Below are 14,315 nucleotides of genomic sequence, written 5' to 3' on the forward strand. Positions count from 1 at the left end.
GAAGACACATGATAAACAGGTAATTTGCTAGGTTTTGCTTTCATGCAGGTGGCACATAGTATAAAATGTGCGAAGATCCCCCACTGGAAAATATTCCACAATTAGGGTGTAAAGAATTATAATGATGGCCTGCCCTCTACTGCAAGTTCTTGATCTGTCCTCCATGTCATTGTTCAAACATTGCACTTGGTCCATTTGCTACTGTTGCACTCAATTTCTATGCTTGAAACTTTGCCAGTTGTATTAAGATTATATTTGATAGCAATGTGAGAAAATCATGTAGTCATTCTGCATTGATTTTTATATTTTAACTATCTTTTTAGGATTTGGTTCTCTTATCTGTAGAACAGATTTTGATTCTCATGTTTACTGCACTGATTGCTCTGAAACCTGATGTAAAAGTAAAACAAGACATTACACACGCAACACACACACACACACACACACACACACACACACACACACACAATATTGTGTTGATCCTATCATTTATCCGTGGGGTCGTTATTTGCTATGGAAGCTGCAAATAGCAAATACAGTCAAAACCCACAGACACACAAATTTGGTGTAAACAGAGGATTCAATAAAGGACTAGAAACAAGCGTGGGTATCCCATTGTTGCAGTCACAATTTTATTGCAAGTTTTCACATTAATTTTGCACAGTCATAGTGTTTTGCTTGTCACAACTCTGCAGGTGAATAAAACTAATTTTTTACTTTTCTCTCTGCATAATTCACAAATCTCTCCCACAATCATAAAGTGATACTAAATTCAGTGTCTTAATAACTCAGATGAAATCCTGTTACTGTACTTAAATCTAATATTAAACTTTACTTCATTACTTATTATTTGAGAAAAAAAGAAGAAGAAATAAGTGAAATATGATGGCTGAGATAGCCTCGATTTGGGCAAAGATACGACACTAATATCCAAAGTGGCATGTTCAGATTGATCACACACAATGTAGCACCGGAAAGAATACTAATTTCTGTGTGAAAGAAATAACACATCTGATGATGATAAAGCACTAAAATGTAACTGGTAGGTATGAGTCCAAAGGTAAGGGCCAACACAGGAGTAAGTACAACTCTCATATCCATTATGTGTCTAGAAAGTATACCTACTTGTCTATGCTAGTCCAAAAGTGATCATAATGCAGGAATGTGTATGAAGCCTATACAGATTTAAACACGTGGATCTACTAAAGCACTTATGTATAACCGGTTGGCTCATCTAGGGGCTGCCAATATTCACACATCCAAATCAGGTAGGTCTCACAGAGCTAACGGGTAGATACTTTGATGTTATTTTATGCATCTCAATACCGGTGACAATAATTCCCAAATCGGGGGAGCTTTTATAGGCTTTTGTTCAGATGTAGATAATTATTGAGACACATGATTTCTTTTTTCCAGGGAGATTCCTGCAAAATCAGAATGACTCAGCAACTCCACTGTTATCTTGCTAGCTAAAGTTCACACCAACTCCACGCACAGTCAACTCAGCAGATGTCAAAGTTGCATAGACTGAATTTCTGCCTTGATGCCTATAAAGTAAATAGCAGATGTGTGTATAAATCACATCTCTTAACCCACTAACAACCAAAAGCTCGTGCAAATAGGTTGCTCATGGTGCCAACAGTATTAAGTTGCATATCACTTGCCGCTGGCAATGGTAGCTCGTCTTAATTCACCACAGACTCCAATTACACTGAGGAGGCTGCAATGAGCTCCTATAATACACCAATTTGCAGAGAGGCATGCATACATGTAAGAACCTTGGAATACAAGAGTACATCTAATGACAACTTTAACTGAATGTTGAGAAAAAAATATTGAGCAAGAATAACAATTCAAACAACATACAATGTAGCTGAACATCTCTTTGACATGGTTGTACCTGTAAAACTAATTAGTGCATTTATAAGGGCTGGCAGTCAAAACCAGGTGCAGGGCTCCTTTTCACACACATGCACAAAAATGTGTACTTTCGTTGAGCTTTATGTCACAACATTCATAATATTTCACACAAACCTTTTTTTTTTTTTTTTTTTGCTCACACAGAGGATCCAAGATGCTTAAAAGCCCTCTGTAAGTTTTCCTCTTGCTTTACTGAGCATAAAATAACTCAATGCTGCAAATTTCGGATTCTGAAAAACCCTTACAAGCCAAATGAGGTGGATCAGCTGAGAAGGTGTACACTTTGGCCCAGAAACATATACACCATATTCAAAGAAGAATTTACATGCTGACAATAGAGTCTTTTTTCTTCAGTGAAGACAGAGAAACCGAGGCCATAGCTCGATAAAGATTTGAGTGAAATGAGGTCAATTATTTCCCATGAGCTTTGAGCAAACTGAATGCCATTAAATTATGAAAATATTCACTGACTAGGGGTCATCTACACGATTGTAATGATCTAGGTCATGTAACTGTGCGGTCACTTGCATAGTGTATAACAAGCTCACTTTGTTGCTATAATACATTCTCTTTCATTTTCTGCCACTGCAGCCTTTTTTTTTTTTCTGACACTGCTCAATCTATCATAACATGAGGCATTAATAATTGCTTTCTCATTAATCTCACTGAGGGGAATAGATCTATGTTCATATGAATTCAAAGATAACATGTTCACCTCATATGAAAAAAAAAAATGTGTCTGGCTATCCTACATAATCCACATGAGTGAAATACAATAGACATCATTTAAATGCAACAATATTCTATTTGATAAGTATATTAGTGCACCATTTGGTGCCTTGTAAGATAGTATACACACACCCACTCCTGAATTTCCTTTCATCTATTTACTTTCATGGTGAATATGATTTATCATGTTTATTGTCTGTGTTTAATAGATGTAAAAAATTAAATGATAGAACAATATATTGTAAATGCTATTTATTTTTTAAGGGTTTAATTCTTATGAATTTAGCGAATCACTGTTGGGCAGCTAATTCAACAACTCGCAAAAATATCATGAACGGACAGGCATTGGTGCACTAACGATAGCCATCATGAAAAGAACATCTCGCAAACGTGTCTGTGACCTCCTCATTCGCGAAAATATTTGTATGCAAAAATAACAACTTTTACAATATATATGCATTTTCCTTTTGATTGTTACAAATCTGACGTTTCATTGCAATAATCTTCACCGACAATAAAGCAACTTCCCCTTTGTAATCTTACTAGTTTTTATTCGTTGAAAAATTGAAACTTCTTTTTCACTCTGAGATGATCGAAGACAGCTGCCTTTTTCTACTCACAAGAGGTAGCATTTAACTTCGTATCATCAGATTGCATTTAGGTCCTACCTTTTACACATACCTTACAATCATATGACATTTCTATTTAAACAATCAAAACTTGCCATCACCATCAATCAAACATTTGACTAAAATGCAGGTAACCCTGTTAGATTCACAGCAGACTACTGTATGTTAATTAACACAAGTGAACTGCACTCAGAAAATAATATATATATGACATATGATTAAAATAATCTATAAAGCACGATGCAATTATATACAGTCAAAACAAATATTTTTAAAATCATTTTATACGAGTAAGACATCTGCTTTTGAATCATTTTTTGCTTGTTTACTTTGCACACACATTAACACGAAATACCCTGACCAATGCAAAATGAGTCACATACTTCAATTCCTCATTCCTCCACAATCATTTGAGCAGGCCACAGTTTGTTTGGCAAGTTTTCACTGTAAAGGGCACCAAAAAAAAAAAAAAAAAATCAATCCTTACAAATTTCGGGAATGACGGAAACTAAGGTACATTGTATTTTACACTGGCCATGAATGCTATGAACATTGTACTGTAAAGTTCTAGGTTCGTCTCATGACCAGAACAGATGAAACATGCTGATGTCTTGATCTTTACCAGGGTATATCATCATCATGCTTCTTGTTTATGTTTACAACCATCTCTTAAACACAGATTTGTACTCAATTACAAAAATCAAGAATACGAGAAGTCTCTCCTTATCACTTTGACTATCATGCTGTTTGTGACAGTCCAAACTGGACTTACAATCAAGAATTTTGCAGAATTAGATGAACTGATGGGCCATTCCTAGCTATAAGGCCAGCAAACTGTACAAATCTTAAAATGTATGTACAAAATCAAAACAATGATACATTTTTATATGATACAGAATTGCCAAGGTGCACAACATTTCAGGCTGATTTGAAAAGAAAATGAATGAACACTATAATCTTCAAAATGCTAGCATGTTAACATAAACAAAAATATCAAAACAACAATATGACTTAAAAACACGACATGACATAATAGAACATACAGAGTGGGATAGCAAAGGAGCAAAAATGATAAAACTCTCAATATATAGAGCATACATAAACATTGCAAATATCCACACTCATACTGACAAAGTTGACTGCAAGCAAATACAAAAATTATAATGTAGATATTAAATACAACATCCAGCTTGAAAGTCACTTAATTTTTGTTGCTGCATGTGTGTAGAATTCACAGACAAACTTGCGACGCAGTCCGCATGCATGAAAAATTAATGAATGAAGGACATTCTCACAGACAACAACCAAACGAGACTACCCCTGACGGACAGTCTCGAACACATCCAAACTATTGGGATGTCAAATAGTAGCACTGAATGTGCCATAAACAATGCCAAAAAAAAAAAAAAAAAATCTTGAGCATTGTTGTATTGAGATACACTCTAATTGTACCCACATTTTGGAAACCATTTTATATGACTGATTTATGCACATGTATGTCAAATTTCTCCTTTATTGATATAGCAATTAAATAACCCCACAGATTACGTCGGCTGACCTTTAACACATGACACTACACTCATGCAAATTTCTCCATAGTAAAGAAACAATCATGTAATCCCTAGAGGACACTTCTATATTTTTACCCAACCCCCCGGTACTAACACTAGTGTTACTCTTGACTTTGAGACCATTGTACTACTTGGTGGCACTCCCTTGCTGTGCCTTGCCAGTATCAGCAATTCAAGATCAACGTCTTTATCAACTGCCGAGGCTACACCCTTAATGTCAGACGTGGCTCGACCTTCTCAAGGCCAGTGAAGCAGACTGTAACTCGCCCACGAACGACTCCAGAATGTCTGCATAGATCAACGACTGATATGTGACGGTAGGCATACTGCTTTAAAAGCACACTGCATAATGTACTGTATGTCGGCATCTAGAATTCCTATTTGATTTCTTTTCTTTTTTCCCAAGCTTGGAATAAGTGTAAGTGTGGTCAGATGCATGTACAGGGATGCAAAAGTTTGAGCACGTTTCATCAATACAACATAATGATAATCCAAGAACAATCCATATTCTGAAGGAAAAGTCATATTTTGGTTCAGAAGATATGGGGAAAATTGCACATGCTCAGAAATTCGAACCAAATCAAAGTTCTGATAAATAGATTCAAAAACATATTTTCCTATTTCCAATGCGGGAAACACAAACCTAATATCTTAAAAACACATACGTTCTATGGAAATTGGCAGCTCTGCGTATGGTACACGGAATACTGTACATGCTTTGATCATATCATCAATTAATGAAACTTCTGAAGTCCTCCCCATTTTGTATCAGGGCAGAAATGGATAACTGTGACCTCTGAATACCTGCAGGGTGTCAGAGAAATTAATTCTTCTTTATCAACCGTTTTATTAAACACAAAGCACTCATCAAATAGCGTGGTGCATCACTGTCAAAATAACAGTAACAATGATGATAATAAAGTAGACCCTAATCTAAAAAGATGACATTCATATAAAGCATCACAGATATGGCTTATATCTAAAAGTAGCAAGTGATATACTACCCTACAAATTCCCATGCATATTATGGATGGAAAATATACTACACCAGTAGATAAAAAGTTTTTAAAAGATTTTGTCCAAAGAATGTGATCATCACTTGAGGATTGGTAAGGCATGCCCCCCCCCCAAAAAAAAAAACAACAAACAAACAAAAAACAGAGAGAGAAAAAAAGATGTGTGATAATATTGAGGAATTAATTGGACACAAATGTATTTGTGAAGCTTCAATCTGAAACAGACTGTGACTGATTTTCTAATTACACTGTACTGGTATATTCTGGTCTTTCCCTTGAAGAGGAATGTATGATAACAAATGATGGAATGAAAATAGATCAAACGAGCACATTAGGTCAACATACACACCTGTTCACCGATCATTTCATGCCCCCCACTCTACCTTTATTTGCTTCCTCAAGTACCCGGTATTGTTCGGAGTTAAGAGAGAGAGAGAGGTCCACATTAGGGAGAGAAGGAGAAGAAAACAGTCAAAATCCAACAAAAGTTTGTTCCTTCGAGGTGCAAACTCACCAGTCATGACCTTCCACTGACAAAGATCTCAAACTGTTCACAATAGAATGCAATGTACTTCTAAAGGTAGCACAAAGACTGTGCCTGTATTGTTGAATGGTTGTAAGAAACAACGCGCCGTCTGCACTTCCTACCACACTGGCCATGAACCACTGTGAGCACGGCTCCATACTAACAAAATTGTGTCACAAATTCTTTATATATCGTATCATATCATATCATATCATATCATGTTATACACTGGAAACTCAGTATAACGAGATCATTGGGACCAAGACAATTTGTTCTTTATATCAGTTATTTTGTTATATCAGTACTCAATAAACAATACAAAACAAAGGAAATAAATTCATTGGGACTGGAGAAATTAGTTCGTTATATCAGGTATTTTGTTATATCAGATCCCGAGTTTCCAGACTGTAGGCCTATATAATGAAATCTGGTCGGAACACATGAAACATAATCGTGAGGGAGGGCTTTAAAATGATTTGCAAACAACAGACTTTCCCAACCAGTCTTACAAATAATATTTGACCTGGAATGAATCTACAGCCTAATTTTCAGCGCCTGTAGGTCAGGACAAATATTGAAACAGTAAGGTGTGAAGGAGAGCTCACAGGCAATGAACCCAGAGAATAATGGTGAGAGCTGGGAATGCAGTACTACTCAGCTGAGTATGAGTGATAAAGGTAGACTGCATTCATTTCACATGTTCTTTCCAAAACTTGCAGACAATTTTGAATCAGATGGTAATTTCACTATCAAAGCTCCTAAAAATAAACAATTTGATGCATAGGTGTGTGTGTGTGTGTATTAAGTCTTGTGTTTGAATGGACCCACTTTTATTTTTTTATTTTTCTTCTTTCTTTCTTTTTTTCATTTATCATTTGTGTATATATATATATATGCATATTTTTCTTCTTTTTAATGCGTAAGTAATTTTATGGAAATATTTCAGTATAAATGGTAGTATTTTTTGAATACGGCATTGATTTTAAAGTGTATGATAATTGTGTTTGTTTAGTATTTTTTATGTTTTGTATACTAAGTATAAAATGTTGTATTATATTACTTTGATTTGTCTTTACCTCTTCACGGACTCACTGAAGAACAGCCATTGGCTGAAGTGAGTGACCGTGTCGAAATAAAATAAACTGAAACTGAACTGAACTGAAGTAAGATCATCATTTCTGAAAGCCTATCTCAATGTTATGCAAAACAGAATTCTAGAAAGGGAAAGATGAAAATGGCAAGATTCAAGACAAAATTATAAAAACAAAGGGTTATTTCTCAAATGTCTTGAGAGTGCATCCTTGGCACCGAATCATAACTAATAAGGAAATTACATTGTGTCTGATATACATTTTGTAGGTGCAAGGTAAAACAAAACCTGTGACACTTATTGATCACTGTATGTAGACCAACACAAATGACATGTAACAAAACTGGAATTCTTTCCTGTGTCTACATGATGCTGACTACAGAATGCTTAAAATCAGTATTCATCATAACTTCAACTATATGCATTGATTTCACTATTAAAGCAGAAAAGGTGACTCTGTTACTGCCAGGCTGTTTCATTGCAGTGGTTTCATAAAAAGAGATACAAAGTCATTCCATTTGGTCAGTATTATTAATCATGATAATTATGAGCTTTTATTATACTGGCAATATCTGTTGTGCTCCCAAGTTGGTGGAGAAGACCCAACAGCCATAGTAGTGCAATCATCTCGATATAAAGTTAGTATTTTTACAAATACACTAGGGAGAAATAAGTTTTCTCATACTGCTTTTTTTTAAAGTATACATTCAGTAACATTTATTCTTTTGAATATCTCTTTGATAACTCAATGAACAAAAACAAACAAAGGAAATCATGGTAAAATAAACAAAACTAGCAATGATGGTGGTGATAATTAAAACAATGGTAATGATAGTAATACTAATGATGGTGATAGTGATGAAAGTTAAAGGTATAATTTACCATTTGTAGATGAAACAAAAACCCAGCATGAGTGCTTCAAAATAGTTCCAAAATGTGAATTAGAGATAAAAACAACCAATGTAAAAATTTGAACCAGTATAATCGACGTTAAGTATTGTTGAATGTAGAAAATGTGAACAAAGTTATAATGAAAATGTTTCCAGACTAAACCGCATATAAGAAAAATAGAGTATCTACTTAAATGTTAGGCTTTATTGCAAAATTTTATATGGTAGGATGTTTTGTGATACAAATGACCTACACATACGCATCAAATGTGATATCTTGAACATTTTTAAAATCACTGCTCCCAAAGGTGATTGACAGAAAAGCTGCAGTCCTTTGCCTCGTAGGGAAATGAAAATGAGCTGCTTCCTCACTGCCACATCTCATGGGCTTCACTCGAAGCTACAGTAATAAGTACAGATCGATGCACTGACGTATAGCTGGTTATGAATGGAAATGGTTACATTGTGCTGGGCAGCAACTTTCACTCGTATTCATAACAGAGATTGTGCACATAACTCAATTCTTGCGCCAATGGCAATAACTGGAGTGGTTCTCGCTGCTCAAGTTGAATAATTGAATTTCAAGAAGCAGTATGGTTGCTCCCCTACAAGATATTTTCTACAATGGAAGCTGCTCACAGCATGCATCGACTGACTTAGTACGTCTAGATCAATGCAAATCTAGTATGGCACTCTATGGCAGCCAGTATAGGGAATTAATGCACTTATCGAAACCATGAACAGGAGCAGAGAAACTGGAGACATGTATATTGAAACCTAATTTGTACTGTTGGCTCGAATGCAAGTGATGCATGGGAACAGCCATGAATACAGCAAAGGAAATGACAACTCGACAATAGGCTTACTGACTGACAGAAAGAACTCAATTTGTCATTTAGTCTTTTATAAAAGAATACTAATGGAGAGGCAATTTGATATTCAAAGTTGGAGTAGAATGTTTAGAAACCCCATCTTGAAAACACAAGAGATAGAACTACGTAAGTCTTGTTTGATTGATTGATAGAGAGAGCTCAATTTGTCAATCAGTCTTAGAAGAACGTGTAACTGAGAAGCAATTTCATATCCGAAGTTAAGGTACTTATATGTTTAGAACCCTGTCTAGAAAAGAGATAAAATTATATCAATCTTGTTTCATAGTCTTGAAATGGAGACCTTTGTGGGACCACTTTCTGGTAGAGTCTGGTTTGCCAGCTAAGGAGAATAAAACAGCTGTCTGCAATAATGAATATGATAGAGAAGACAACGGGAAACCCAATCTATTACATCATAATGGGGAACCACTTTTTGATTTAATCAAGAGCAACTTAACTTAATTAATGATAACTTTTGCAACAAAGAAATCTTGGAACAATAAAAAAAAAGATAAACAATTTAGTTCGTATACATTCAATCTGTAAATAATCCACTTGTAAACTGTGCAGCCTTCAGGTGATATTTTCGAAGATATCAATTCAAGATGGCTTTTGCATTTTTGCATTTAGTCCGAAATAAAAGGGGACAAGTTTACAGTCATTTATGTGGAAATTGTAGTTGTAAGTAGGTCCTACTTTAACTTGTGTGAACACGCAACAAACTCAAAAGTTAGTGTGACCTTTGCATGAGCTCCATTCCCCCTTGAGCTCCCAGATCAATTCAGCACGGGGAGTATACTACTGTATTTTCACACTAATTGAGTTTATTGCAAGGGGCATAAGTATGTATTTCCTTCCAGACTCAAGCTTGGACTTTATATCTTAAAGATTAGGTGATGTGTGGATGCCTGTACCGGTAGTTTAAGGGGGCAATCACTTATCATCGATGATTAGCTGACTATACCATCAATGATTAGCCCTCTGTGTGAATGTAACTGATGAAAAGACAGATAACAAAGGGAGGAGACATATTTTCTTATCTCATATCTTACAAGGATGCTCTTATCGGGTGCCCTCTGGTCCAATTACCTTTTTCAGTTAGTAGCACCCCACACGTCTGGATCCCAGATTTTATTTCACTGGCCTATTATCATCCACAGCCCCTTTGACAAACATGCCTGTGCTTGATAGAGAGAATTCGCCCAAAGCCAACGACCAACACAAAGGTGTATGCCAACTTGCATGGATGACTTCTTAAACAGCCACGATTACCAGGAAAAAGATAAGGTCTTAGGTGCGCATGCATATCCCCATGGGATACATTAAAATTAAACAATGAATAGCATGTGTATATCAATGCTGCCAGCTGAATATTGTGGTTTCTATTTCCAAGTCATGGCCACATTATTCCTAAACTATGCAAAGGTCCAATTTTGTTGATTTTTGGTAATTGCAGTAACATTAATTGCAGCCAAAGATCCAACAATGTCCTATGTTCTGACCACAGCAGAGGTCAATTTTAGTAGATGAGATGCTAATGTTGGATGTCAATTTTTCAGTCCCACAGTCTATAGATCCCCTGGATACTTTGCCTATAATGAGAGTGGATACTCACTCATGTTCATATTATGCATCCATCATGCGAACCATCTAATGGCTATTTTGTCACTTTTCACTTTGCTAGATTAGATCTCTTCCACTTTATTTGCAGCCATGAGAATACATGTATAATCATGCGCTAAACCAGGCATGCAGGTGAAAAAAGGAAAAAATGAGGTTTCTCTAATCCCTGAAGGTTTTTCTTGTGGTCTATGCTCAACTCAACTACCACCTGTGCCAATATATGGAATAACAATCCCTTTACCCATGTCATCTCCCATTAAAAGAAAATAGTGAAAACGGATAGGACGTGTGAAAAAGAGGTACTGCTTTTCACAGCAATCGCTTAATGAGTGTAGAAGTAGCTGCCTGCTTATCTGTTGTACTATGAACATATGCAATTCTGGTCTAGTCATTTGCATAATTGATTGCCCCATGAAAGAATAATTCCATACTACTTGTGCTAATCAGGGATAATGACACTATCAGTGATATTATTAGCTCTAATGTCCTTTGCCGAGAACTCCGACAATTTCCAGAGGCAGCCATCGCCTGTGTATAGCTTGCACATGCATCAAAGCGCTTATCTTTTCTTTTCACGCTTATTACCTGCATGATCAGCTTTGGCTGGGCCTGTAGATGTGAGAAAAAGCTGATTGCTTGTGTATTGAAGATGAATTATATTAAATGTAGAGAACTAATGCCAAAAGTTGGCTGGGTATACTGGACTGAGAAAAGAATCATTCATTATTACTACATGCACTCTGTTTATGTTTCTTGTGTGCTGGTTTGTTTTTGCCTGGCACATGCAAGTAGAAAGGCAGAGTACATAATGAATGGCATGATTGTAAAGTCCCCAGTGGTATAGCGCAGCATGCAGTCTAGACAAAAATGAGTTACTATACACTGTACATCACATTGTAGAACATCTGGCACTGCTGTAGATGGGAGACTAGAAAAAAAAAAGACATTTCTCTCTCTGCCTGATGCTGACATACTGCTTTGCCCGTAACCAGGGTGAAATGACATCTTGGGATTATAGCAGCTGAAAGCAAGGAGCACAATTGAATTTACATGAGGAAAAGAGCACATTGACATTGCTACATAACAATATTAGATATAACAAAATAGTAGGAATTTTGATGCTCACCGTACAGGGAGAATTTATCTAAACACAGCTCACAGAAAAGAAGAAGGAGAAGAGGAAAGAGATGGTCCAAATATCTATGCAAAAGCAAGACTGAACAGGTACACCTTGATGTGAATATTGAAACAGATATATATTTTCATTTTTTTCTCTCTGTTTTTTTTTTATGTACAGAACCACATCACTGCACAACAAAGTGTAAGGGCTAATGTGTTTGCAATTTATAAGTCTGACTTCAACTGATTGTACACATACCACTATAGCCATGCAGAAACACTTTTCATTGCATATCATTGAAATGGCTTCTAGACATTTTTTTTTTTCACTTCACAATTTTTAAAGAACCCACCCCCCTCCCCCAAAAAAAAAAATACTCACATTTTCTGACCAGTGTGCATGAGAAGATTAAAGGCATAGTGACTTTAAAAATCGCAACTGCATAATGCATTTAATACTGATCCACTGTATATATTGTGCATGCTGTGGATGTGACAATAACTGTAATCTTCTAGACCTTTTCAATCATTTCAGTTCTCTCCTTTACACAAAAATTACCCTGATTCTATGTGGATGATACTTGAATATCTACTGGTATGTTGAATACATAGCACTAAGTGAGATATAGCCTACATTTACCTCACTGTATGGTATATTAAAACACATAATGATGCATGCACTGATACCGTGTACAAAAGCACTGTACTGCTATTAAGACTGAGCAAGAGTGACATTTCAAAGCTTCTCTATAAGCTTTTACGACACTACCGATTGCAAAGGAAGTTAAAGTGTAAAATATATTCACATTTAATCATATAACAGGTGTAGGGAACAACATTGTCAGGAAATATGAAAAAAGATGCTGTAGACAACTCTTGAGAGTTGTTCTGATGAGAACATTTTCCATAACAGCAGAAAATAATCAGTACTTCCAGTTCAAAATTACTTTCAATCTATGCTTTACTTTATTTTAAAACTATCATTATTATTATTCATTTTTTTTTTTTTTGGGGGGGGGGGGGTGTTTTCAGTTTTCATACTAAGTCTCTGTGTTCCATAGTTTACAGGAGAAGAAAACCAAAACTTTGTAACAAATTCAGACAACTATTTTATCAAGCTACCACCAGCCTGCATACAAAGCTGCAATGGCTGTACCATGTCAAGTGCAAAAGTAGAATCAAACTATATTTCCTCATACTTGTCACTGAGTGAGCAATTTTATGCGCAATTATAATCTTCTATATTCTGGTGCATGACATTCAATTACATGTTATATAATATACGGATGAGGGTTTTTGTTTTTTGTTTTTTGTTTTCTCATGTGGCTGGATTTTAGACTAAATTCCCAGCATGCATGTTGGAGTGTATTAGCCTCACTGGAATGTTCCCGAGGGAGTGTAAGTTGGCTAGTGCATGGTAGGGTGCAAGTTTCATACTTGTAGATGACATTCATAATATGCTATGAAGCACCAGAGTACCAGAACTTGGTGTAAATAGAAAATATCATACTAAAGGAAAAAAAAAATTCTATTTGTAAGGCAGTGGGTTTGCAGGTTGTTAATTTGCAACACTTAAATGGCATTTTGCAATCAATATATGATGTACACCTCTCCCGTCTCATTACAATGCATGACTGTAAGATTCATGAAATAAAAGGACTGGTTTTTTTTTCCACCATGGATCGAGGATAGTGAAAACAAATCCTGTCAAAATAGTAACAATGTTTTACATCATAAATTGTATATGCATATGTACTTACAAGAAGTCACTAAAGGTGCAAGGTTTTCAAGGCCAGTCTCTAGGCCACATTTGGTAAAGCTAAAGTCATCGTCTGAAAACTGGGGACACACAATCACACATGCAAATGCTTCTGAAGCATACTCTTATTGTATTGGAATGTAAGACATAAAGCACATAATCCTGATTGTCAAAATATTGAAAAGGCATTTTAACTGGCATATGACACCATCACTAAATTCAGGCTTTGACTCTGATGCTGGTTTGAAAAATAGCTCCCTTTAAGGTAAGCCCAAGAAGTAAACACTCATACCGTGGGCGAAAATTTGGTGACTTTAAGGTAAGGATTCTTCATACCTGTAAATGTTTCTTTCTGCACACACACAAAAAATCTACTATGTTACCCTTGTCAAAGTGTTTGTCTATGCAAGAAGGCAACAGGTGCGTAACACAGTTCTTCCTATGAATATCAGTGTAAAGAATCTCTAAATTCTATTGCTCACAAGTGCAGGCCTTTAATTCTTGTGGACACATTCATGGTAACATTATCTACTATTCTACCTGCTTCTCAACTGCAAACCACAAATGACAT

This window comes from Diadema antillarum, unplaced genomic scaffold (assembly GCF_040938485.1).
Source record: "Diadema antillarum isolate AM-2024a unplaced genomic scaffold, OU_Dant_1.0 seq00001066_RagTag, whole genome shotgun sequence".
NCBI lineage: Eukaryota > Metazoa > Echinodermata > Echinoidea > Diadematoida > Diadematidae > Diadema > Diadema antillarum.